Below are 24,159 nucleotides of genomic sequence, written 5' to 3'. Positions count from 1 at the left end.
AACAAGATTTTTTTTTTACACTATTTATGTAGCATAGTTGGGTCTAACCTCAGGTAGAGCATGAAGTGGGAGTCACTGTCGTGCCTTCCATGGGGATATTTTGTTCTTTCATTTAGCAGTCATTCAGTGAGTACTTTTTTGAGCTAAGCATTATACGACTTACATTCTACTAAGAAGTAGGTGAAGGAAAATTACCTTTGTTGACTCTTCGACTTCAGTGGCCTACGGCTCTCAGTATATGGCTTCTTTGGAAAATCAAGCTGGAAGTCCAGGGTGTGGACCTCATTAAGCTCCTGTGGACTCTGACAGGCCGCAAGAACTCAATTTTCAGGGTTTTACTCTGAATTCTCCTGGACCAAGTCAGACTTTCTGTAGCATTTAATGATTAAAAATTTAATTGAAAATCTCACCAGTCAGCCTTTGGAATTATTTTGGAAACAGAAGAATAGAAGAATTTTCTGCAAAAATTGTTTGCAAATCTGCTCTTCCTTAAAGACAAAAATTGAAAAATGGGACCTAATCAAACTTATAAGCTTTTGCACAGCAAAGGAAACCATAAAAAAAAAAATGAAAAGACAACTTACACAATGGGAGAAAATATTTGCAAATGATGCGACCAACAAGAGCTTAATCTCCAAAATATACAAACAGCTCATACAATTCAACAAAAAAAAACAACCCAATAAAAAATGGGCAGAAGACTGTAATAGACATTTCTCCAAAGAAGACATACAGATGGCCAGTAGGCAGATGAAAAGATGCTCAACACCACTAATCAGTAGAGAAATGCAAATCAAAACTGCAATGAGGTATCACCTCACACCAGTCAGAATGGCCATAATTAAAAAGTCTACGAATAACAAATGCTGAGGAGGGTGTGGAGAAAATGGAACCCTCCTGCACGGTTGGTGGGAATGTAAGTTGGTGCAGCCACTATGGAAAACAGTATGATGTTCCTCAGAAAACTAAAAATAGATTTACCATATGATCCAGCAATCCCACTCCTGGGCATACACCCAGACAAAACTTAATTCAAAAAGAAACATGCACTCCTATGTTCATAGCAGCACTATTCACGGTAGCCAAAACATGGAAACAACCTAAATGTCCATCGACAGATGAATGGGTAAAGAAGATGTGGTACATATATATAGTGGAATACTACTCAGCCTTAAAAAAGAATGAAATAATGCCATTTGCAGCAACATGGATGCAACTAGAGATTATCATACTAAGTAAGTCAGAAAGAGAAAGACAAATACCATATGATATCATTTATATGTGGAATCTAAAATATGGCACAAATAAACCTATCTACAAAGCAGAAACAGATTCACAGACATAGAGATCAGACCTGTGGTTGCCAAGGGGGAGGAGGGAAGGGAGAGGGATGGACTGGGAGTTTGGGGTTGGTAGATGCAAACTATTACCCTTAGAATGGATAAATAATAAGGTCCTACTGTATAGCACAGGGAACTATATCCAGTCTCATGGGATAAACCATAATGGAAAAGAATATTAAGAGAAAAAGAATGTGTGTGTGTGTGTATATATATATATATATATATATATATGTATAACTGAGTCACTTTGCTGTACAAGAGAGATTGGTACAACATTGTAAATCAACTGTACTTCAATTTAAAAAGTTAATTAAAAAATCTTCTTTTCTTTTTATAAGACTGGTAGACAAGGACTTTGACTCCTAGGACGATATTAGACATTTGCCAGATAAAAGCTAGTTAAGGGGAAAGTTGAAATCCCACTTTTCCTTCTGTTTTACATCCGTGAAGGGGGGTTATTTCCATCTGCCCTCAAATGAGCTGTGTTGTTAGTTTGAGCCCATACTGAAAGTCTGTTCTATCCCCTCTGTTATTAGCATATGTCATTTCATTTGAGTTTTGTTCAGAATTACAGAAGCCTCTGTCCTCAGGTGAGACTGAGTCCCACAGAATAGACCTCATTGGTGTTTTGCCTTCTAGCTTTTAGGGGCCCCCAGGTGCTTTTCCCTTTAGCGGGGACCATACATCGTATATAGCTGTGATTTCAATGTGGAGTGGGTGTGGGATTTCTCTTGACTCAAATTGCCCTTTTCTCACCTCCTACTTCTTTCCTCCCTACCTTGAAACCTCTTCTGATTGATCCAAGTAAGAAGTAACACCCAAATAAGAAGATACTGCATTAAATACATGCAAATACGGGTGTGTTGTAGCAGGCAGAAGGCTGTGATGTGAGTAACTAGAGATTCCAAGGGCTGATAGAAACAAGTTTGTAAATGTAGATGATGGAAACATTTTCCCCCTACGAGCTCTGTGGGATTGTGGGAAGAAATGAAACACTAAAATTTAAGGTGGTGGGGTTTTTTTGTATAATTCTTTTTTAAATGAATGTTGAAGGATGGTAGTTTTCTATGCTTCTGAGGTACATGAATGTAATACAATGAACAAGTAATAAAGTGAAACCCCATGATGATATCATTTATTTCCCTTGTATCTCAGCCTATAGTGGTGGCATTTGAAAGCTATTATTTTGGGGAATAATATAATTATGGACCCAGAATTTGAAGTGAAAGAGCATTGCAGGCTGACTAGTTCTCTTTGATCTCCTCAGTGTTTTCTTTCATTCTTTTTTCTTCTCTTGTATCTAAGATGAAAAAAAAAAAAATCAGGCAGAGAATATCATATCTTTAGATAAGATGTTTTTTCTTCACATCTCTATTAATTTACTTAATTCCTTTTTGCAACGCATTCATGAGGTTCACCACACTCCTTTTTTCTTCTTGGTGGCTTTGGCCTTCCAAATGGACGAATAAGGCAGAAGGAATTTGAGGCATGTGGTGGTTAAGCCTGCCCTTAAAGCCCAAGCTCTATTTTCAGACCATTGTGTTGCACCATCTCTACCATTAAACTTTTACAAAGTTTAGTCTTAATTTATCTGAGTTCATTAAATGCTTTTCCTGGGGAAATGTTTCTTTTCTCCTCTGACTTGTCTCTTGGTGAAGGTGAGAGTTCTCCCTGGGTTTCAGAAAGATGAATTTTCAGTTACCTTGTGAAGGCTGATTTTAGGACTCTGTGTCAGGTCACCAAGAAGTTTGCTCTGGGACACATGACCCATGGCTGTTGTGGCTGAATAGCGTCCACTAGGCTGCTGGAGGCCTTCTGGCTCCTCCTGTCCTTGGGCTGCTTCTGAAAGTTCAGTCCGAGGAAACCTGTGGGCAGAATCTGCCAGAGACTAGAAAATGAAACAAGCCGGAGAGTCCGCGAGGGTCAGAGAGAAAGGGGCAGGAAGAGCCAAAGACTTATAAGGCTACAATCCAGGCATCTAGAGGGTGACACGGTTGTCCAAGAGGGGCAGGGTGGCATGGAGGTCAAGCGTGTGGACACTGGTGCTGAACAGCTGAGTAGAGTCCTTCACTGCCACTTACTAAGTTACTTAGTCTTTCTGTTTCCTTATCTGTAAAATGCTTACGTTGGCATATAGTTGTGAGAAATTAATGAATTAATGATATAAAGTGTTTAGAACAATGCCTGTCATATGGTAAGTGCTGCCTAAGCCTTTGACATTCTTATAGTTATTATTAGTCAATAATAACGAATTTTGCCTAGTTTGCTATTTACTGTCAAGAATAAGGGCTATTTAATTCGGTTGTAAAATATCTTACTCTTTAGAGGAGCCTGAACACAACTGAATGACTATGTTAACTTGCTCCTGCCAGATTGGGATGGCGTCATTCTGGGCTTTGAGATGAAAAGTGTTCTCGTGAGTTTTGGGGCCGTGGCCTATTGTAGCCAAATTCTGCTGTGGTCTGAATTTTGCTCTTCTCGCCAGTATGAATCAGAGCATTTTATTGCTGGCTCTATGAGATCCCTCTTTGGAAAAGAAAGATCATCTTTTTCAGTGCCATTATTTTGCAAATGAGGTGAACAAAGACCCAGAAGGTTAAGTGACTTGCCCAACATCACATAGGTCAGGAGTGTCTGAGCTGGGAGAGAGATTGACCTTAATTCCCATGACAGTGTTCTTTTTCCAGTACATTTGGGTTTTCCACAATCACAGCCCTCCTCTGAAGTGTAACGTACCTGACAAGTCTCTCTCACACAGATGTCCTTAGGAGGTATTTATTGATCAGTCTTCATTGATTAAGAATTTATAAAATGAGTGCTCATCTTCTTCTGTAATCAAAGTTATGGGTAAGATTGATTTACCTAAATATTTTCAGCTTTCCATTATAGCTTGACCATTTATTTAAGATCTACCTCCGCTAGGAAAAAAAACAGTATAATAAGAATTTATAAGAATTACCTGACCCATATGTTTGTAGGGTTTTTTTTTTTTTTTTTTTTTTGCGGTGGTCGGGGCTCTCACTGCCGTGGCCTCTCCCGTTGCGGAGCACAGGCTCCGGACGCGCAGACTCAGCGGCCATGGCTCACGGGCCCAGCCACTCCACGGCATGTGGGATCTTCCTGGACCGAGGCACGAACCCGTGTCCCCTGCATCAGCAGGCGGACTCTCAACCACTGCGCCACCAGGGAAGCCCTGTTTGTAGTTTTTGAAATGAAAACTTGAAATTCTATTATCAGTTTGTAGAAGGTAACTGTTATCTATACAATACACACATATACCCATATCTGTGTGTGAATTAGTATTTAAGAAGACAGACGGGGGTGAAGTTTCTCCACTCCTCTGAGCCCAGTTCCTCTTCTGTAAAATAGGAATGATAATGATACTTTCCTTACAGTGTATGTACGTCTTCTAACATGGTGGGTCTTCATAGTTACTTACAACAGCAGTAACTTCACATATAATCCTGCTAATCTCCCCGAAAACAAACAAAAAAACCCCAACTACATCTGAACCAAAATAAGCCTTGTTAGGACGTTGTTTTACTGGGGAGAGGTGCCTGATTTTACCCCCTACCTGGGCATCAGAATCCTGGCTTTATAGTCACTTAGCAACAGTTTTCTTTATATAACAATAGGATGAGGAGTTCTCAGGATTTCATAAATTGGTTGCAAATGATTGAGAAGTAAATATATATATGTGTATATATATATTTATAGCATATATTCATGTATACAAATGCTGTTATATTCAAATGTGTATATATATTTGAAAATATCTGTATATATACACACTATATTTTAGATAGGTGGATAGGTAGGTAGATAGAGTATATGTGTGTCTATTCTTGTTCCTCCTCACTAAGCTTAGTCATTACTCGGCACTTGCTCAAGGACAAGTCTTCAAGACTCCACTGGTAGATGTCTGTGGAAGGCTCTGCCGCCTTCTGATGAGCTCCTCAAGATGCCAGAAAGGCTGAAAAGATGCTGGCACTGGTTCTGCTGTCCAGTTTGGAGCTCTGTTTGTCTTTGGTCATTGTATCCACTCTGCAAATAGTACTGGGTTCATGTGATGGCAGAGAAGGTTTAAATTCCCTCTGATTGGAAAAGAGTCACTTTCAGCTTCAAGTCAAAACTCCAAAACCGTTTCCTGGGTACCATCATCATAGAGTCCCAGCCTCCATCCCATCCCCACTGCTTTCCAGTTGCTTAGGGTTGGAGATGAGAGGGGATTTGTTTAATATCCTCTATTGTGTGAATTACACCTGTGAATTCCATCTCAGAGCCCTTGATGAAATAGGTATTGTTTGAAATGTTACCTGATGAAATAAAATTGGAATCAGAATTCTGGAGGATTGACTAAAGTCTTACTAGTAAGAAATAAGATCTACAATTCTACAAAGAGTAAACTGTAGAATTCCTGTCCCCTAAATCCCTACCCCAAATAGGTCTGTGGTTTAACTTTAATCTCACTCTTCTTTGTGTCCAAAGTCTCCCCTCTCAAGGACCTTTATCCTGAATCCACAATCTCCCCAATTCCTGTTTTTTGACTTAAATCCCACTCTCTCTGATATACAGAGCCTGGGCCTGTGTTATTACACACTTAGGTAATTTTGAGGCTCTATCATCACCTTGAAATCTTTCTCAGACATTCTCCTCCTCTTGCTTCCCACTTCAGGACCGCGTCCAGGTTGCTCATTAATTACATTCTTGAGCCTAGGTAGCAATGAATGCAGTTTGGGAAGGTAGGCTGGCTGTACAAGCAAGCATGTGACTAGTCTCCCTCACAGAGAAGAATACCTGACTGAGAAGGCCAGTTCGCTCAGGTAGTTATTGTAATGGTCAAGAGTGCCAAGTTCAAGGATTTTCACCCTGGCTCATTGGGTACAGATCCCATGCCCCTAACGCCACATGGCCCTTTCCCCGATGCCCACTGCGAGTGCCAAGGGAAAAGGCTCAGAGCCACCCATTTCTGCTCCTGAGAAAAATACTCAGAGCACACACACGCTGATTACTGATGGTGGCTAAAGAATGTCCACTTCTTAAATGAAAGACAGTGTGCTTCTGTGTGTGTATAAGTATAGACATCCTTTTGTTTTTTCTGCACTCCACCCTCTCTAAAGTAGTGTTATGCTGTCTTCTGCCTTGAATTCAGTGAGTATAGGTTGTGAATTGTCTAAATCTTATCCCATAGTCAAGGCTCCACTCAAGTTTCACCACTTCCCAGTTCTTGCCCTCATCTCTTCACTTCCCCACTCGTCACACAGTTGTCACAAATATACCCCTTTGTCTGTAGTCCTTTTCCTCCTCTGCAGATGTGTTGTCTGCCCAGCTCTGTCACTTAGCAGCTGTGTGACCTTGGACAAGCCACTTGACCTTGCTGAACCTCAGCTTTCACATCAGTGAAAGAAGGATTATGATGATACTTGTTCCTACCTGCCCTCCTGCCCTCCCAAGGTTGTTGTGAAGAGCGCATATGCCAGAGTATAGTGTAAACCCCCAACCTTGTACAAAAGGGAGCTGTTATTATTGCTGGGAGCCAAATCTTCTTGACAGCAGGAACCAGGTCTTACTACTTAATAGTTGTATCTGTAGTGCCTCACCCAGTCCCAAACAGGGAACACTCTGAATGAGAGAGGAAAGGAGGACAGAGGGGCACAAAGAAGGGAAGGACGACTTTTGTCAGTTTTTATACCCTATTTTACTAGTTATCATTCTCTCCTTCAATATAGCTATATCTTATGAAAGATTTTTTTTTTCCCCAAAAAGACATTTTGCACTGGGCAGAAGGATGACTTTTTTTTTTTCTTCCAATATTCTTCCTCTACATCTCTTGCTCCCTCAGCTAGCTGGGTAGTGGTGTTGGAATTTACTTTGATCATTTGATTTTACGCTCATGAGGAAAAAAACTTATACAATTGGAAGATATCTGAGAGATCAGAGATCAAATGCCTCATTTTATAGGTGAGATCACCCAGGGAGGTAAGTGAAACCACCAAAAGTTTCAGTCATTAGCAGCAGAGAAAGAACTGGTTTTCAGCTATTCCTCCAGGCTGACTCTGAATAGTGAAGTATCAGTGATCATTTTTTCCTGCCTTTGGAGGGTATCTTAAGTGTTGACTGACACTATAAAGCTCTTTCTCGGATCAGTGCAAGGATTTTTTTTTTTTTTTTTGCGGTATGCGGGCCTCCCACTGTGTGGCCTCTCCCGTTGCGGAGCCTGGACGCGCAGGCTCAGCGGCCATGGCTCACGGGCCCAGCCGCTCCGCGGCATGTGGGATCTTCCTGGACCGGGGCACGAACCCGTGTCCCCTGCATCGGCAGGCGGACTGTCAACCACTGCGCCACCAGGGAAGCCCAGTGCAAGAATTTTTGTAGTTCAGGAGGGCTTAGGGAAAAAAAAGATTTGCTAATGCTGGATCATCATACTCCCTGCCTGCTGTCCACACTTTAGGAGTTTATTTATATATGCTGATAAACTGGATCATATAAAGTATAAAAATCCCTTTGTAACTAGTTGCATTACACGTCAGGCTTAACAACATTCTGTACTGCAAAGCTCAGTGTCTTGGGTGTGTGGGCATTGAGGGAAACGCAGCTCCTCTTTGCATCTTTGAGTTCCTTCATAGGAACCTGTGTGCCTGGCCCTTCCTTCCACTTTTACCACTCTCTTCCTGGTGTGTCGGACAGCACTTTGGAGCCAGGCAGACCTGGGTTCATATTCCAACTCTGTAGCTTAGAGGCAAGATATGTTTAGGCAAGTCCCTTAACCGCCATGAACTTCAATTTCCTCATCTGTGAAACACAGACAATACTGCCTACTTTGCTGGTTCGCCTTATGGTGTAGAGGTAATGTGTGTAAAGATGGAAGAAGGTATTGAAGGAAGATAAAATGTCTGTTTCTTCTCCAACGTTTCCGTCAAATCCAAGTTCTACCTATTAATTTCATTAACTTAGTTTTTATCTTTTATAACACACATACATACCTTTCAATATTATTAATAAGGCATTTTGCTTTTCTATACAAAATCACATCCTTTCATCTGATTTTTCCAGGGTCTGGCCGAGAATTTTCAGAAGGCTTAGTGTATAATTTATCTCTTTTGGAGATTTTCCTTCCTCTTGCTAAAAAAAAAATTTTTTTAAACCCCACCCCAAACCAAAACCCACCAAGTTGGACATCATTTCTAAATTTGAATCTCCTTTTAAAAAAACTGTGGTTCAGTTAGTTTAAAGAGAGGTTTCTCAGAAACACATGTAGTGTATATTTTTCATCTCCACGAAGATTATGTCACAATTCCAAACCGCTATATATATTTTTTCCTAATAAGGCAAAGCCTTGCAGATAGTTTACTTTCTTGCTTTTTGAATAGAGAAAACATTCCTTTAAAAAAATCAATTTCTGGTCCTTTGTAACAACGCTTTAAAATGCATGTGGTACTTCAGTGGAATTTGGTCCAGTGTCAGCAAACACTATATGGCAGGCACAGGGTCAGGTAGTGGGAATACAGAGGAGATGGACACGATGTCTCTACCTTCGGGAGCACCCAGGGTCCTTGTAAGGGAGACTGACAAGTCAGCAGGCAGTTGCTATATCATACAGTCCTGTGAGACCACAGAGGAGAAGACTGTAGCCAACTTGTGAGGAAAGGGCTAGACTCACCTTCTCAGAGGAGGTGACAACTGGACTGTGACTTGAAAGATGAAGAGAAGTCTAAGAAGCTGGGAAAGGGCATTACAGGCAGAGGGAGTTCTGTGTTCCAAAGGCACAGAAGTGTCAGAGGTAAATTTAAGGACCATCAGGGTATGATGTTGGGGAAAATGGAAGGGAAGGCAGGGGCCAGATCTGGAGGGGCCCATGGAACACTGAGGGGTTTGACTTTTATCCTGAAAGCAATGAGGAGCCGTTGAATGGACCTCCCAGGGAGTCTTACACCAGAAGGAGACCTTAGAGGTCAGAGTCTAGCATTTCATTTGACAGATTTGGAAACTGAGGCCGAAGAATGGAAATTGACGTACTCGTGGCCACACAGCTAGTCAGTGGCTGATAATGTACATCTTTGTATAGACCCAGTGGTGCCTGGGGAGTAGGGCAGAGGGGAGCCTTCACGATGAAATTCCAGTGTTGACCTTGTGAAGGCAGATTCTCATAGGAACATTTAGCCAAAGATTTATCATGGGGACTGCATGATTTGGGCCAATGACCCCAGCATGCCTTTTTTGCATATCATGTCCTTTAAAGGAAAGGCCATCACGAGCTAGAAATGCTCTTTGACTATTTTTAGGCTGTGTGGTAGGGGGAATTAGTGGAATTCTTAAGGTCAGCTCCAGCTGTTTTTCTCCAAAAGACCAGCTGAATTTTTCATGAGATTTGCTCATTAGGGCTTTTACCCTTCAGTGAGGCATTGTACTGAGTCTGAGTCAGCCTGTCCTGGGAAATAAGGGACGAGAGTATGGGGAAAACTAGACTGGAGTTGAGATGGCTGCTGCCCTTTTTTTTAAAATGTTAAGCACTAACTAATATTAAGTGCTAATTAATGTTAAGTGCTGTCTTAGATGTGGTTGGTCTCATACCTTCACATACCTATGTGGTTGGTCTCATACCTTCTCAATCACAGTGAAGGTCCTTCTGGATTACAGCAAATACCTCAAAGGATTGTGGGGTTTTGAAGATTCAGGGATGCCATGTATGTAGAGTCTGACACGATGCCTGGGTAGAGTTCTGACTAATTGCATCCTAGTACACTGAGTAGCACCTTTCATTCAGGACTGTCACCTTGGAACACTCTACAGATATCAAGTCAGATATTCCTTAAGAATCCTGTGAAGGGAACTTGCCTGTGGTTATTTGACATCTACAGTTACAATACTACCTCTCTATTGTGGGTCACGGACTATATGAAGGCAGGTGAGGTGAAAGTATTCTTCATTTCTTCTGGAGTGTTTTGTGAACCCTTACTCCTATCTAATCTTATGGGTGTCTTTTTGGAGCTCACGCTGTGTTAGAAGGTAAATGGATAAATATAGCTGTAAAGCATTTTTGCAGTTCACAAACTGTCTTTCCATGTGTGGTCTCATTGGCCCCCTGTAGTAATTCAGCAAGGGAGGTGGGCAGTGGTTAGAATCAGTTTTAGAAAGGAGGAAATGGAGACTCAAGTAAGTGCTATGTTCGTGGTCACCAAGCTAGTCAGTGGGTGACTCGTTTTCAAACCAGATCATATGACTTTAAATCTCATGTTCTTTCCTCCTCATGATGCTGCCAACTAGATTGAGAAATAAAGGGCCAAGTTTCTCCTCTAGCATAAAAGTGGTTTAAAGAATGCCTTTAAAGGAAGTTAACTGTTGCATACCCAACTGAGGAAAGAAGGATCATGTCCAGCATGGGATTTCTAGACATGATAGAGTAAAAGTGAACTTTGTCCCGCTGGCTCCGGAATAACAGCTACTTTCTGATCTAGAACTCAGTGACATTAAAATAACAATGTATAACTTATGCTAATGAAAACAGTACTCATTTAAAATCGTTGGTAGGGTTGAAGAGTAGTTGAGAGGCATTAACCAAAGAGAGTAGGTCTTACAAAATTTCTGTCTTAAGAATTCTGTCTAACACAGATGATCCGAAAGAGAACCAGAATACTTCTCCCCTTCTCTCTTAAATAGAGAAAAATGAGGCCATCCTTACTATTCACAGAACAGGAAGCCTGAGGAGATACTCCCAACACTTCAGTGAGTTACTTAATATTTAAGAGTTTTGTTTTTTTTTTTTTACTATTACTATGTGCAAGGTGTGGCTATTACTATTACTGTGTGTGTGGCTACAAAAATGAAGTGGACATAAATCTTTCCCTTAAAGAGTCTAGAAGTGGGAATTTGATATGTTTATAAGTTTCTGTAATGTTTATGTAATTGTTGAATGCTCATTGTGTTGGGCACTTATATATGAGCTTAAATCTTCTCAACAACCCAGTAAGACAGGTATGATGCCCATTTTACAGATGAGAAGGCTGAGGCTCAGAGAAGCTAAGTAACTTGCACAAGAGGGTCAAATTGTACCCACGTCTGACTCTGGAGCCTGTGCTCTTTCCTACTTCAGATGACAGATGTACAGATAAGAGCCTATGAGGGCTCAGTGAAAGAAGTAATTATTGCTAGCTTGTGGAAGGGATATTTTTGAGGGGCAGGGGGCTGCAGGAGCAGCTTCATGGAGGAGGTGTCATTTAAGCTGGGGCTTGAGTGATTGGTAAGGTTTGGATGTGTGCAGAAATAAGGGAAAGACATCCTAGGTGATGACAACAACAAGAACAGAGGTCTGGTGATGATAGTGTAGAGCTGATATTGAGGAGTGATTTGGCTGGAATTCACGGGGTGAGAAAGGGTCCGTGGAAAATAAGATTAGATAGGGAGCTTGGGATGAGAAGTATGTCAGTACTAGGAATTTGGATTTACTTTGCCATCAGGGAAGAGCTAGGGAAGGTTTTTAAATTGAGTATGGCATGCTCGAAGTGGGGCTTTGGAGTATGAGTCTAGCTGGACTGTATACGGTAACCAGAAGTGAGGGTGAACCAGGAAGTGAAGAAGCCACGTTCAGTTCATGTTCCCTTCTAAATGAGTGGTAGAAAAGGAGAGAAGGGGTTGAATTGGAGGGAGAGTGCAGAGGTTCAGTCAACCGAACCTGGAAACTGATTGGCTATATGGCAAGGAGAGGAAAGCATCCACTGTCAGTGTTGCTTTTAAAGATGTATTTAGTCAACAGAGTTCCAGGCAGCAAACTGGGGGTTCAGAGGTGAATAAGGCACATTATCTATCCTCAGGCTGTATTAGTTTCCTATTACTGCAGTGCAAATTACCACAAACTTAGTGGCTTGAAACAACACAAATTTATTATCTTACAGTTCTGGAGGTCAGAAATCCGAAATGAGTCTTACAGGATACAATCAAGGAGTTGGCATAGCTGAGTTCCTGCTGGAGGCTCTGGTGGGAGAATGTTTCCTTTCCCCTTCCAGCTGTTAGAGGCTGTCTGCATTCCTTGGCTTATGGTCCCTTACTCCATCTTCAAAGCTCATCACTCCAACCTGTCTTCGTCCTCACATCTCCTCTCTCTCTTTTAGACCATCTTGCATCCTTATGAGGACCTTGTGATTCCATTGGATCTGCTGAAATAATCCGGGATAATTTCCCTATCACGATATCCTTAATCACATATGTAACGTCCCTTTTACCGTTTACCGCATTCACAAGTTCCAGGAGTTAGGATGTGGTCATCTTTGGAGGACCCTTATTCTGCCTACCAGAGGGTTAACAAACACATCTATGGAAGGTAACTTGACAAAGCTTTTTGTCCCTGCAATCTCTTTGTTCTTCTCTTTATTCAATCAATGAGGCACCTGTTGTAAGTCAGGCACCGTACTAGGTGCTGAGGACACGGGGATGCCGAGGCACCTCGCTGCCCACCTCTAGAGGAAGAAGAATCAGAGAAGGGCTGTTAATGTAGAACCAGAGACCAAACTGTCAGGCTCTTGGCTCTTGATTTTCTAAAGCGGAGGTCCAGGCCTAAGACGAGAAGGTTTAGAAGAATTTTGGTAAAATTTCAAAATGGGATCCTCCTACCCACCCTCTCTACTGCCAAATCCCAACCCCCAATTTAGATTTTTTTTATCTACTCAAAGGCCTCTGGGGATGGGGGTGTTTGCAGAAACCAGGAATTTGACTCCTTACAATAGGGTGGGAGGTTAGAAGAGGGAGACAAGTCTAATGAAGAAAATAGAAAAAGCAGCAGCAGTAACATTCCAACCTCAAGGTAGCCTAGAAAGGTGATTGAGTTGGTGACATGTTGAAGATTTATTGTCAGCTGGTGTTTATGAAGCCTTTACTACGTCCCAGACCATTTAACCTACAGCCCAGCGTCATCCTCACGGTAACCCTGTAAGGTAGGCCTTACTGGCTATGTAGCACAGACCAAGAAACAAACCCAGAACCCGTAGGGGAACTGCCAAAGAACTAATGAAAGATCAGTCCCCTTCCAAGCATCTTTTGACCCTAAAACCAGAGTGTCCTGCGCCATCACAGCAGCCTCTTACGTCAAGGGGTATATAGTTAATGCATGTGGTCGGCATTATTCACCTGTATCCATTTCAAAACGTGTCTCAGGCTTCCCTGGTGGCACAGTGGTTGAGAGTCCACCTGCCGATGCAGGGGACACGGGTTCGTGCCACGGTCCGGGAAGATCCCACATGCCGCAGAGCGGCTGGGCCTGTGAGCCATGGCTACTGAGCCTGCGCGTCCGGAGCCTGTGCTCCGCAACGGGAGAGGCCACAACAGTGAGAGGCCCGCGTACCGCAAAAAAAGAAAAAAACAAAAAACAAGTGTCTCTTGGAGAGGAGCAAGAAAGACCTTGCACACAGTTAGGAACATGATATGTCTTACACTAGGGTGGTATTTCATAGAGGAAAGACTATGTGAGAACATCGTGGGAAGGTGGCCATCTTCAAGACAAGGAAAAAGACTCAGAAGAAATGAAACCCTCTGACACCTTGATCTTGGACTTGTAGCCTCCAGAACTATGAGAAAATACATTTCTACTGTTGAAGTCGCCCTTTTTTTTTGGCATTTTGTTATAGCAGCACTTTCAAACTAATATAATGTATGCAGAGTATATAGACAGTCTTTGTGCCATTCTTGCAGTTTTTTATGAGCTTAAAATTAATTTTTTAATTTATTTCAAAATAAAAAAAGGAAAAATTAAAGAAAAATGGCACCCATCTATCTATTCTAACATAGAAACAAAAACATTGAAAGAGTATTATTAAATTTTTAAAACCCAAGTCACAGAAACAATATCCACTTTTTTTGTTGAGATATGTGATATGAGTATCTGCATAGAAAATGCCTGAATTGACATATAATACAGTGTAAAACAATGATTACTTCTCTGAAATGAAGTTGGTAAGTGTGAGAGAAAAAGAGGTCACTTACTTTATATCTTTTATGATTTTGTGATTTTCAAACATTTTTTTTTTTTTAACAAAGAAAATATATGTTACTGAATGATAATCATAATAGTATTAGTAATACATTCAATTAAAAAAAAAAAAAGAACTTGATGTATCTTTGATGGGATAATTAATGGTCTGACCAGAGAGATTTGAGCAGGTCTGGGCCAAGGGTGAGGCACATAAGGCACCCAGGGCACAAATCTATGGAGAAAAGGGCACACAAGCACTGGCACTGCACTTGCCATGCCCTGCAAGTGAGCATCTGCTTACGTCGTGTGCCTGGGTGCCTGACTGGTAAGGAGGTCTCACTCTCAGGGTGCTGCAGTGCAGTGTGCTGTGCTCACACAACCTTGCCTCCTTGAATTTTGGGCCCTGGGCATCTTGCTTGCCTCACCCTAGGTCTTAAATTTGAGCAGGGGCCAGAAAGAGGAGAGGACCAGTGAGTTCAGTGACCTCAGTGCTGGCTGCACATTCAAACCCCCTGAGTAGCTTAAAAAAAATATCTCGGGTAAGGTCTGACCACAGACCAGTTAAATCAGAATCACTGGCACGGGGTGGAAGGAAGGCAAAGAGGCCTAGGCACGGATATATTTTTTTTAAGGTTTTTCAGGTGATGCTAATATACAGCCAGGTTTGGGAACCCCTGAGTTTGTACCTTTGGAGAGAGTCCCTCACTGCCAGGCTGAGTAGGAATGTACATGATTGTACCAAAAGTGAGGGTTTATGTCGTCCTTTTAAAGTCAGAGCTGAGGATTGCTACAGTTCAGTTAACTTTACGATCCTGGGTTTAATTCCAGCCTGGTTAATAAATCAGCTGGTTCTTCCACTCCCTTCCTCTGAATTTGAAACCTAGAAAATAATTAAATCTAGAATTCATCTGCAATGCCTGTTGTTATCATCAATGTGCTGGTTTCAGGGGTGCTGGGAAATGTATCTCAACCCATTTTATTAGCCCGTTTGCAAATCCTTATGTGGGTTGAATCTGTATCTGTCCCGGAAGATAAAGGAGGTCTCCTCTGAGTGTCCCAGCTCTCACATTAGGTAGCTGTGTGACGTTAAGCAGTTGGTCTAACCCCTCTGTGTCTCAGCTTCCTCATCTGCACAAAGAACTGGTTATGACTCCATGATTCAGCCATTACTTCATTTTTGCGTTTGCTCTTGTTACAGCTGGAAAACAATTGATGTACAAATGAACATGCTTAATTTTGCTGTACTCTTTAACCAGTCGTCAGCCATTTCTGACCTACTGGGAATCCTTTATAGCTGTGATTGCCAAACCTGGCCAAACATCTGCATCCTGTGGGAACATTTTAGAAAATGCAGATTCCTGGGCCTTGTCCCTGAAGATCTTGATTCAGTGGGTCTTAAGCAATGTCTGGGAATCTGCTGCTCATCGGCCGTATTTTGATACAAGCAATGATAAGTTTGATTAAAGTGGTAGAACTCCCAATTTAGATATCACTGTAGAGTTGACCGTTGACAGAGATCATAGTTCTTCAAGGAAGCCTTCCCTGGCCCCCCGAAACTACGTTATAAGCCTCCTGGTTAAAAGTTTTAAGGCACCCTGCTCTTCTGTTTTGTAGGACTTCTCAGGCTTGTTCAATATCTGTCTTCCTTTCTGGAATATAAGTTCTCTAAGGGCAGAGACAGTGTACACTATTCCAACGTTTGGGACATACAACCTAATCTCTTCCAGAGTTGAGATCTGTGGTGTATGCTGGTATGGCAAAGGGAGAGGAAGTTTCCGTCTGGCATTTTGAACTGAGGCAGGGCTCCAGGTGCTTCCCAAGGTGTGTAACCAATAAGAGCCCATAACTGTGTTGGCTTTTACAGCAGCTCCGTGCGATGTCCGATGAACCTTGTCATACTGTCTTAAAGCTTCTGGATGTGTTGTAAGTCATCCCTTTCATAGGTTGTCATCCTTTTTTTTAGATTTGAGATGTCAGCCCAAGTGTGAAGATTAATACGAATTTTCAGCCACCCATTTCCCCAGCTCCTTTCTCTTCACTGTTTTTATCTTTTGAAATCCTGATATTCCAAGACAATACAGATTAAAAGGGTAGTTCAGGCACATTTATCGAGACTGAAAAATGTAAAAAATTCCAGTTCCAGTTCCCTCTCTTGGCATTTCAGGCCCCTCAGGGTCTGACCCCAGACACTGTTTCCCCACTTGTACCCTACACTCCAGTTACCAGCCTTCTTTTTGAACACCCTACCTTCATGGTTTCACGGCTAGTGCACTTGCCCAGAATGCCCGCTCCCTTCTTCTCAGCCTCCAAGGCTCTCATCATTTGATCTCCTTCCTAAATCCCTGTGGCCCCTGACACTTGGTTTGTGCCTCCTTTATTAGTACTTGACATAGTACTTGTACGAAGGTAGGTTGTGTGTGATACTGTCTTCTTCACGTGGCCCATTATCTTACCCTTGACTGGGACTTGATTAAACTCTTTGATTCCTGTAGGTACCATAAGTCTAAACTTGCCTAGGAATGGCAGAAGGTGAGCTTTTCTAGAAATCCAGAGACATTATCATTAGGTTTGAAGAGGAGATTAAGGTGTAGGGAGCATTTTCACATATGAGTAGTCTTTCCTTCTCTGCACTTTCTTCATCCTTAGTTTGAGATCACCAAGTCAGTCTATGGGAAATGTTACCTGTCAGTTGCATCAGCCCCGGGGCTGAAGGCGGTGACTGAAGTAGAAAAATTTCTTCCACTTTTGGAAAAATCCTCACAAAAGTGAAAGCTTTGTATCTTGCGGTGCCTGTCAATTTTGACTTTCAGTTGTTCCCCTGTGAAAAAATAAAACAGAAACTTATTGGATAAATTATTCTTTCTTATTCCATCTATATTTTTTCATTTGTTCACTTCTTCCTAGATTCATTTCATTTATTCATTCAACTCAGGTTGTTTTTGAGAAACTACTTTGAACCAGTCACAAGACAATTGTTCTTTCCTCTCAAGAAGCCCAATTTAGGCAATTTAGAGTAAATAATTTACATGTTTTTTAGTAGACTGATGAAAGCAGAGACCATGCAGAAACAAAATATTCACATAGCCTTGTTTCCTGACAGTGCTGTGGACAAAGTTTGCTGTTCACATAAGCACATTTCTATTAAAAACAACAACAACAACATTCTGATTGAGTTTAAAAACATCTGAAGAAACTTTTATTTTTTTTTTGCGATACGCAGGCCTCTCACTGCTGTGGCCTCTCCCGTTGCGGAGCACAGGCTCCGGACACGCAGGCTCAGCGGCCACGGCTCACAGGCCCAGCCACTCCGCGGCATGTGGGATCTTCCCGGACTGGGGCACGAAGCTGCGTCCCCTGCATCGGCAGGCAGACTCAACCACTGCGCCACCAGGGAAGCCCTGAAGAAACTTCTTTTAGTGATAGTTTCTGGTTCCTGGGATTGCTACCATTCTCAGAGTCTAATGAGCACATATAAACACCCGCATATTGACACAGGTGCCTTTTTTCCTCTATCCATGCTTGTCTTCTTTTCCATGTCTATCCGTAAAACAAACCCAAAGGGCCCAATCATTTTCCTGTTGCTGACAAGTTCTGCAGAGCATGCCGTGCTTTGAGGGCCAGTGCAATTCACTCATAGGAAATGACAAAGAAGAAAGTAGGACGTCCAGAAGGAGGGACAGCTGGGTGAAAACAGGACTGGGCTGGGCATCAGGACACCTGGGGGTCTAGTTTCATCTTCGTGCCTAACTAGCTGTGTGACTTCTCAGAGAATAAGGGGGGGAGGGGTGTAATGAAAGATTAAAAGCGACAGCTTTAGAATCCTACAGCCCTGGGTCCAAATCACATTCTGATTGAACGACTGTGGACAAGTTAGTTAACTCCTCAAGCCCCGTGTTATCTGCACGATGTGGAGAAGACCTGCCGTACTGGGTGGGCAGAGTGATTAACTGACCTCCTGTGTATGAAGGGTCTTAACACCACCTACTCACTTTTCAGCCCAGAGAAAAATGACCAAGATAGTGAGAGGCTTAGAAAACATCATGTGAGGAACCCCTGGGGGAAGGAGGAAGTTCATCTTTCTCTCAACAAAGCAGACTCGGAGAACATGAACGCTGTCTTGCTTTCAGACTGTTGTGATGTCATTGGGCTGTCAGAACAATTTGCTTCTCTTCTGAAAACCTCATCATGTGAGAGTCACTACTTAAGTTTTCCTTCCCTTCCTTGAGGCCCGCAGGCTTTGGAACAGCAGCAGCCATCTGGGAAAGGAGAAGGTGCAGAGAGAGTTGGGGGAACGAATGCTGCTGTTAATCAGAGTTTAACCTGGGTTTGGTTGGCAGAATGTTGGAGATTAGGCCTGCAAGCCTAGCTCTTCTCTTTGCTGCCGTCAAAAGCAAACACCAACTGTTTGAGGCCTTTTGGACAGCTGACAAAGAGAAGAGTATAGGCTTTTACAGATGTGGCATAGCAGGGCTGACACATGCAAAATATTTTGTTTGTTTTCTTCCAGTTTCAGTGAAATACAATTGACATACAGTACTGTATAAGTTGAAGGTGTACAGCGTAACGATTTGACTTAAATACACCATGAAGTGATTATCACAGTAAGTTTAGTGAACATCCATCACCTCATGAAGAGACAAAATTAAAGAAATAGAAAAAGCGTTTTTCCTTGTGATGAGAACTCTTAGGATTCACTCTCTTAGCAACTCGCATATTTAACACCCAGCAGTGTTAATTGTAATTGTCAGGTTGCACATTACCTCCTTAGTATTTATTTATCTTGTAACTGGAAGTTTGTACCTTTTGGCTGCCTTCCTCCAATTGCCCCTCTCCCAATCCCCACCTCTGGTAACCATAAATCTCTTTTTCTGTGAGTTTGTTTGTTTTTGAAGTATAATTGGCCTACAATACTATGGTAGTTCCTGCTATACAACATAGTCATCCGGTATTTCTATGCATTTCAAAAGGAGGCAAGGAACATTTGAATTAAGCACACTTTGCATTTGGAGCCCCCACATTTCCCTTTTAGCCGCTGTTCCTATTGCTGCCCATTCCTCACTTGTCCTCGACACTTTCTTCCTTCTCGCCAGAGCCTCACAGTATTTCCATAAGGAAGGGAAGGTAGGAGTGAAGAGACCCATCATACAGGTGAGGAAACTGAGGCTTGGAGAAGTCAGGTAATTTATTTAAACCAGACAGGCATGGTGAAGGACCTGGAGCTGGAACCCAGTGAATAACATGGACCTGCTTTTTCAATGATGGACCCTAGAGCCAGGTTCACGTTAAGGCGGAAGTGGAAGCTCAGTCCCCTTCCACCCGTGTTCACGTATGAAATACCTGAGTGCCTCGTACGTAGATGGGTGCCACAGTGGCAGGTGATGGGTGGGCATACAAAGCACTTAGAGGCCCTGGCCTTGCGCATAAACTAGTGGAGGACAGATGTGAGTAGATGGGATTCGAGATGGTGTGGTGAGTATCCTGAGTGAGGAAGTTAGGTGCCCATGGATCACCCCAGAGGGGCAGCTAACCTGGCCTTGGGAGGATGGGGAAGGCTTCTGTGCAGTAAGTGACATCTCACCTGAGACCCGAGAGGTATTTTCTCAGGAAAGGGTATTCTAGGAGCCAGGACAAGCATATGAAAAGGCCTGAAGGCAAAAGGAGCTGAAAAAGTTCAGTGGGGCAGAAAAAGAGCTTGGAGAAGAAAGCAGGTGTGAGTTCACGGAGAGCCCTACAGGCCACAGTAAGGACTTTGAGCCTTAGCCAGTGGACAGTGCGAAGTTGGTGAAGGGTTTTAAGCCTGGGAATATGGCTTTGTCGTATTCATATTCAGTAGCATGAGGAGGATGGGAGGGAGGGCTGAACCTAAGGAGAACTGTTTGCTCATCCCGGGAGCTACTCCTTCTGTAAACACATCAGGCATCCCTGTTGCCAAGATTCATCCCTCCCGAATTTTTGCACTGAGGTTGCCTCCATGCTCACAGCCAGCTCTGGGCCAGTGATTCTTTTATGCTTAAGCAGAGAAGGTCCACAGCCAGACAGAAGAGCGTTTTTCTGCTTCCCCAGTTTGAGGATCTGTGTGCAGGGGAGAATTAAATGAGATGTCAATATCGGAGTGACCTATTCTAACAAAGCCACTGGCAAATGCCAGCCCCGCCACACACAAGCTTGGTGGCAAACACCTCCCTGGGCCTCATGGTCCTCATTTAAAAAACAAAGGTAACAAAATACCTCCCTCAGATCTTTGTGAGGATCCAATGAGATGATATATGTACAGTGCCAGGCGTTAGGAGGTGCCCAGTAAATATTTATTACCTTCTTTTTTTTTTTTTTTGCGGTACGCGGGCCTCTCACTGTTGTGGCCTCTCCCGTTGAGGAGCACAGGCTCCGGACGCGCAGGCTCAGTGGCCATGGCTCACGGGCCCAGCCGCTCCGCGGCTTGTGGGATCTTCCCGGACCAGGGCACGAACCCGCGTTCCCTGCATCGGCAGGCGGACTCTCAACCACTGCGCCACCAGGGAAGCCCTATTACCTTCTTTTTTTTCTGCCCTCCCTTATTGCTGCTGCAGAAATCTTACAGTCCTTGCAAAGCCCGATACAGTCTGACCTATTTCCTTTCTGGCCCGCTCCATCCTTTTCTCCTCCTGGCACACTGGCCTTCCAGCCCTGGCTCCCTTGAAGTTTGTTGAACATGTCAAATACACTCCCACCTCAGGACCCTCTGATACCTGCGTGGCTCGTTCCCTCATCTCTGGCAAGTTTTTGCTCAAATTTCATCTTCTCAATGAGACCTACCCTAGCCACTCTCTGTAAAACTCTAATGCCCCTCACCTTATTATTCCCTTCCCAGCTTTGTTTTCCTCCAGAGCTCTTATCACCTTCCCAAAAGTTACATAATTGTTTTTATTTTTTATTTATGTTTTTATTATTTAGTTTGATCATTATCCCCTCCAACTGACATATACACTCTACAAGGACAGGAAGTTTTTAATGTCTTATTCATTAATGTATCTCCAGGGCTTAGAACAGTGTCAGGCACATAATAGGCTCTCTATAAATGTTTGTTGAATGAATGAATGAAATTGACTAGCTCTCATGATAGATATCATCCAGAATATTGGGAGTTGGGGGTCACCTGGTACTGAAGAGGCTTGATTGCCATCTGAGGGCTTTCCCACGATCTGGCTGGGTAGTAACTCCCCACTACCCAATTAGGAGTCAAGGGTTCGAGCCCTTCACTTCTTTGTAAAATAAGGACATTGCCCTTTGCCTCACCAAATAGCCTAGTTTTAGGAAAAACTTAACCCTAGAAGCTTTTACACAGAAGCACTGGTTAGCTTATAGTTCTATTTGAAGGTGTGGAAACCAGCATTTCTCCCTTTAGCTCCCCTGCCAATTACCACTGCTGGAAAATTTAAGTTGTTTTTCTCCTTTGTTCTCTTCCTGTCCTCGACTCACTGAACTTAAGAACAATCTCCCATTGAACCTGGGAGGCAGTGTGATGCCTCACGAAGGACATGGTTCCAAGAATGTGGCCTGAATCTATTTCCTTGCCAGCCTTTGAGATCTAAGGAAGTTACTGCACATGAAAGGAAGCTACTGTGCATGAAAGAATTGAGATAGCCATCCCGTAGTGAAGTTGTCTATTTGGATTAGGTTCACTAATTCATTTACTCATTCACTTATTTCTTTTCTTTTTTTAAATTAATTAATTTATATATTTATTTTTGGCTGCATTGGGTCTTCATTGCTGAGCATGGGCTCTCTCTAGTTGCAGTGAGCAGGGACTACTCTGTTGCAGTGCACAGGTTTCTCATTATAGTGGCTTCTCTTGTTACGGAGCATGGGCTCTAGGCACGCAGCCTTCAGTAGTCACGGCATCCGGGCTCAGTAGTTGTGGCTTGTGAGCTCTAGAGTGCAGGCTCAGTAGTGTGGTGCACAGGCTTAGTTGCTCCATGGCATGTGGGATCTTTCCAGACAAGGGCTCGAACCCATGTACCCTGCATTGGCAGGCGGATTCTTAACCACTGTGCCACCAGGGAAGTCCCAACTCATTCACTTACTTCTTCACATTGAGAGACTCACAGTCAGATGGGAGAGATGGAGAGCAGATAATTATAACAGTGAAGATACGTAGGTGGAGGAGAAAATTTTTGTGTTAGTCAAGTTCCTGCTACAAAAGTGTTCGTTGTATAACAACCCCAAACCTCAGTGGCTTCCAACAAAAAATATTTACTTCTTGCTTCAATACCTACAGACCAGCTAAGGTGGCCCTGCTTCAGGTGGATGAGGTTCTGGTCTGTTCTTGTATCTCTTTTTCTGAGACCCTGACTGAAGAGGCAGTGGCTACCTGGGGCAAGCTCTTCTTGTGGTCTATGGCCAGAGTACAAGAAGCCAAGCCAAACCACACAAGCGTATCCACAGACTATGCTTGCATCACATTTATAACATTCCATTGACCAAAGTAAGTCACAGGCCAATCCCACCTCCAGAAAGATAGGGATGAATACTCTGCTTACTGTAGTGGCAACATGATTGTATAGTTCTGTTTCAGGGAGGAAGTGAAGAGTTAGTAATAATTGAATCTACTATAGCATTTAACTCTGGCTATGGGAGTGAGGGAAGGCTTCCTGGAGGTGGTGACTTTCATCTTGAAGGATGAGTTATTTTTCAAGACAAACAAGCAGGCAGTAACATATGCAAGTGCGTGCAAATTAAAAAAAATAAGTGTGAAGTGTTGTCTTAATATTTATTTGAGTCATCACTGTGGGCAATATGCAAAGATCTCAGGAAGATAAAACAAAGGTCACCTGAGTACCTGCCTACGAAGTCCAAGCTTCATGGGGGAGATCAGAAAGATACAAAAGAGAAAAGGAAATTATGTAACCAGTACACTCTTATTCAGCTGGCTGGGACAAAAGTGTGAACTCAGAAAGGAAGCTAGAATATATTTTTAGCTATTTTTGGTACAGGATGCAAGCTATGCGCTCTTTTATATTCATTATTTCATTTAATCCTGACAACCTGTGAAGGATGTCCTAATGAGAAACTGAGCCTCAGAGTGGTTAGGTAACTTGCCTAATGGTTTGTAGTTAGCAAGTAGTGGTGCGAGTACTTCTTAGTAATTCTGTTTTGCCAAAGAGCAAAGAATTTATTCATAAAAATTACTAGTGTACACACTGTATTTTCTTAAGTAGGGCTGCTTTAAAATTTACTAAACCCATGTTTTTTAGTGTCTACTGTATATGCAGTACTGTGCTTGTTAAAGGGCCCCGATCCTGGAGTATCTCCGAAGTTCCACCTGGCTGTGGCATTCTGTAGGTCTCATCTTCTCACTGCTCATGGATTTAAAATGCCTCAAAGAAAATAGGATTCTTGCCCATGGTTCTACGCAAAAATGCTCACTTTGAATGTTGAGGAGTTTTGAAATTCTGCCTCTTCCATTCCCCCAGATTATATACACAACACCAGTAAGCGTTCTTTCTCCTTGGAAATGAAGGGAGACAAGCTAGGTGAGTTGCTCCAGGTTGAGCAAAAGTTAGAGGTGGGACTAAGTGGAGAATAACGATTCCCATTGTTGTGCAGATTACCTCTACCCAATACTAATTCTCTTGTCATTACCGAGCACAGATATACTCTAGTGGAATGTCCCTATGCAAGAAGAAGTGAGCATTTTTGCAACCATCTCTTCCCTCTGTGGATGGTTAAACATTGACAGGCGTTTTTGTGCACTCTCCATCTTGGCGGTCCGGAATTGAGTTGAAGCATATTTCATGACCCATTTTCTATTTGCTCAAGAAGCTGGCAGAACTGGTTTCCCTGATCTCAGACACCATCTCACATGGTCAGTTTTCTACCCCC

General features: G+C 42.7%; 1 protein-coding gene across 7 annotated transcripts in view; it reads left to right on the top strand.

Annotated features, from left to right (window-relative positions):
* Positions 1 to 24,159, top strand: part of LOC113607846 (synaptotagmin-like protein 2) — a 100,845-nt gene that overhangs the window by 19,909 nt on the left and 56,777 nt on the right. The window lies entirely within an intron of this gene.

Source organism: Aethalodelphis obliquidens, unplaced genomic scaffold (genome assembly GCF_003676395.1).
Source record: "Aethalodelphis obliquidens isolate GAN/ISIS:26980383/991018 unplaced genomic scaffold, ASM367639v1 scaffold50, whole genome shotgun sequence".
Taxonomy (NCBI): Eukaryota; Metazoa; Chordata; class Mammalia; order Artiodactyla; family Delphinidae; genus Aethalodelphis; species Aethalodelphis obliquidens.
Note: the sequence above shows the minus strand (reverse complement) of the source record. Positions and strands in the feature narration are given on the sequence as shown.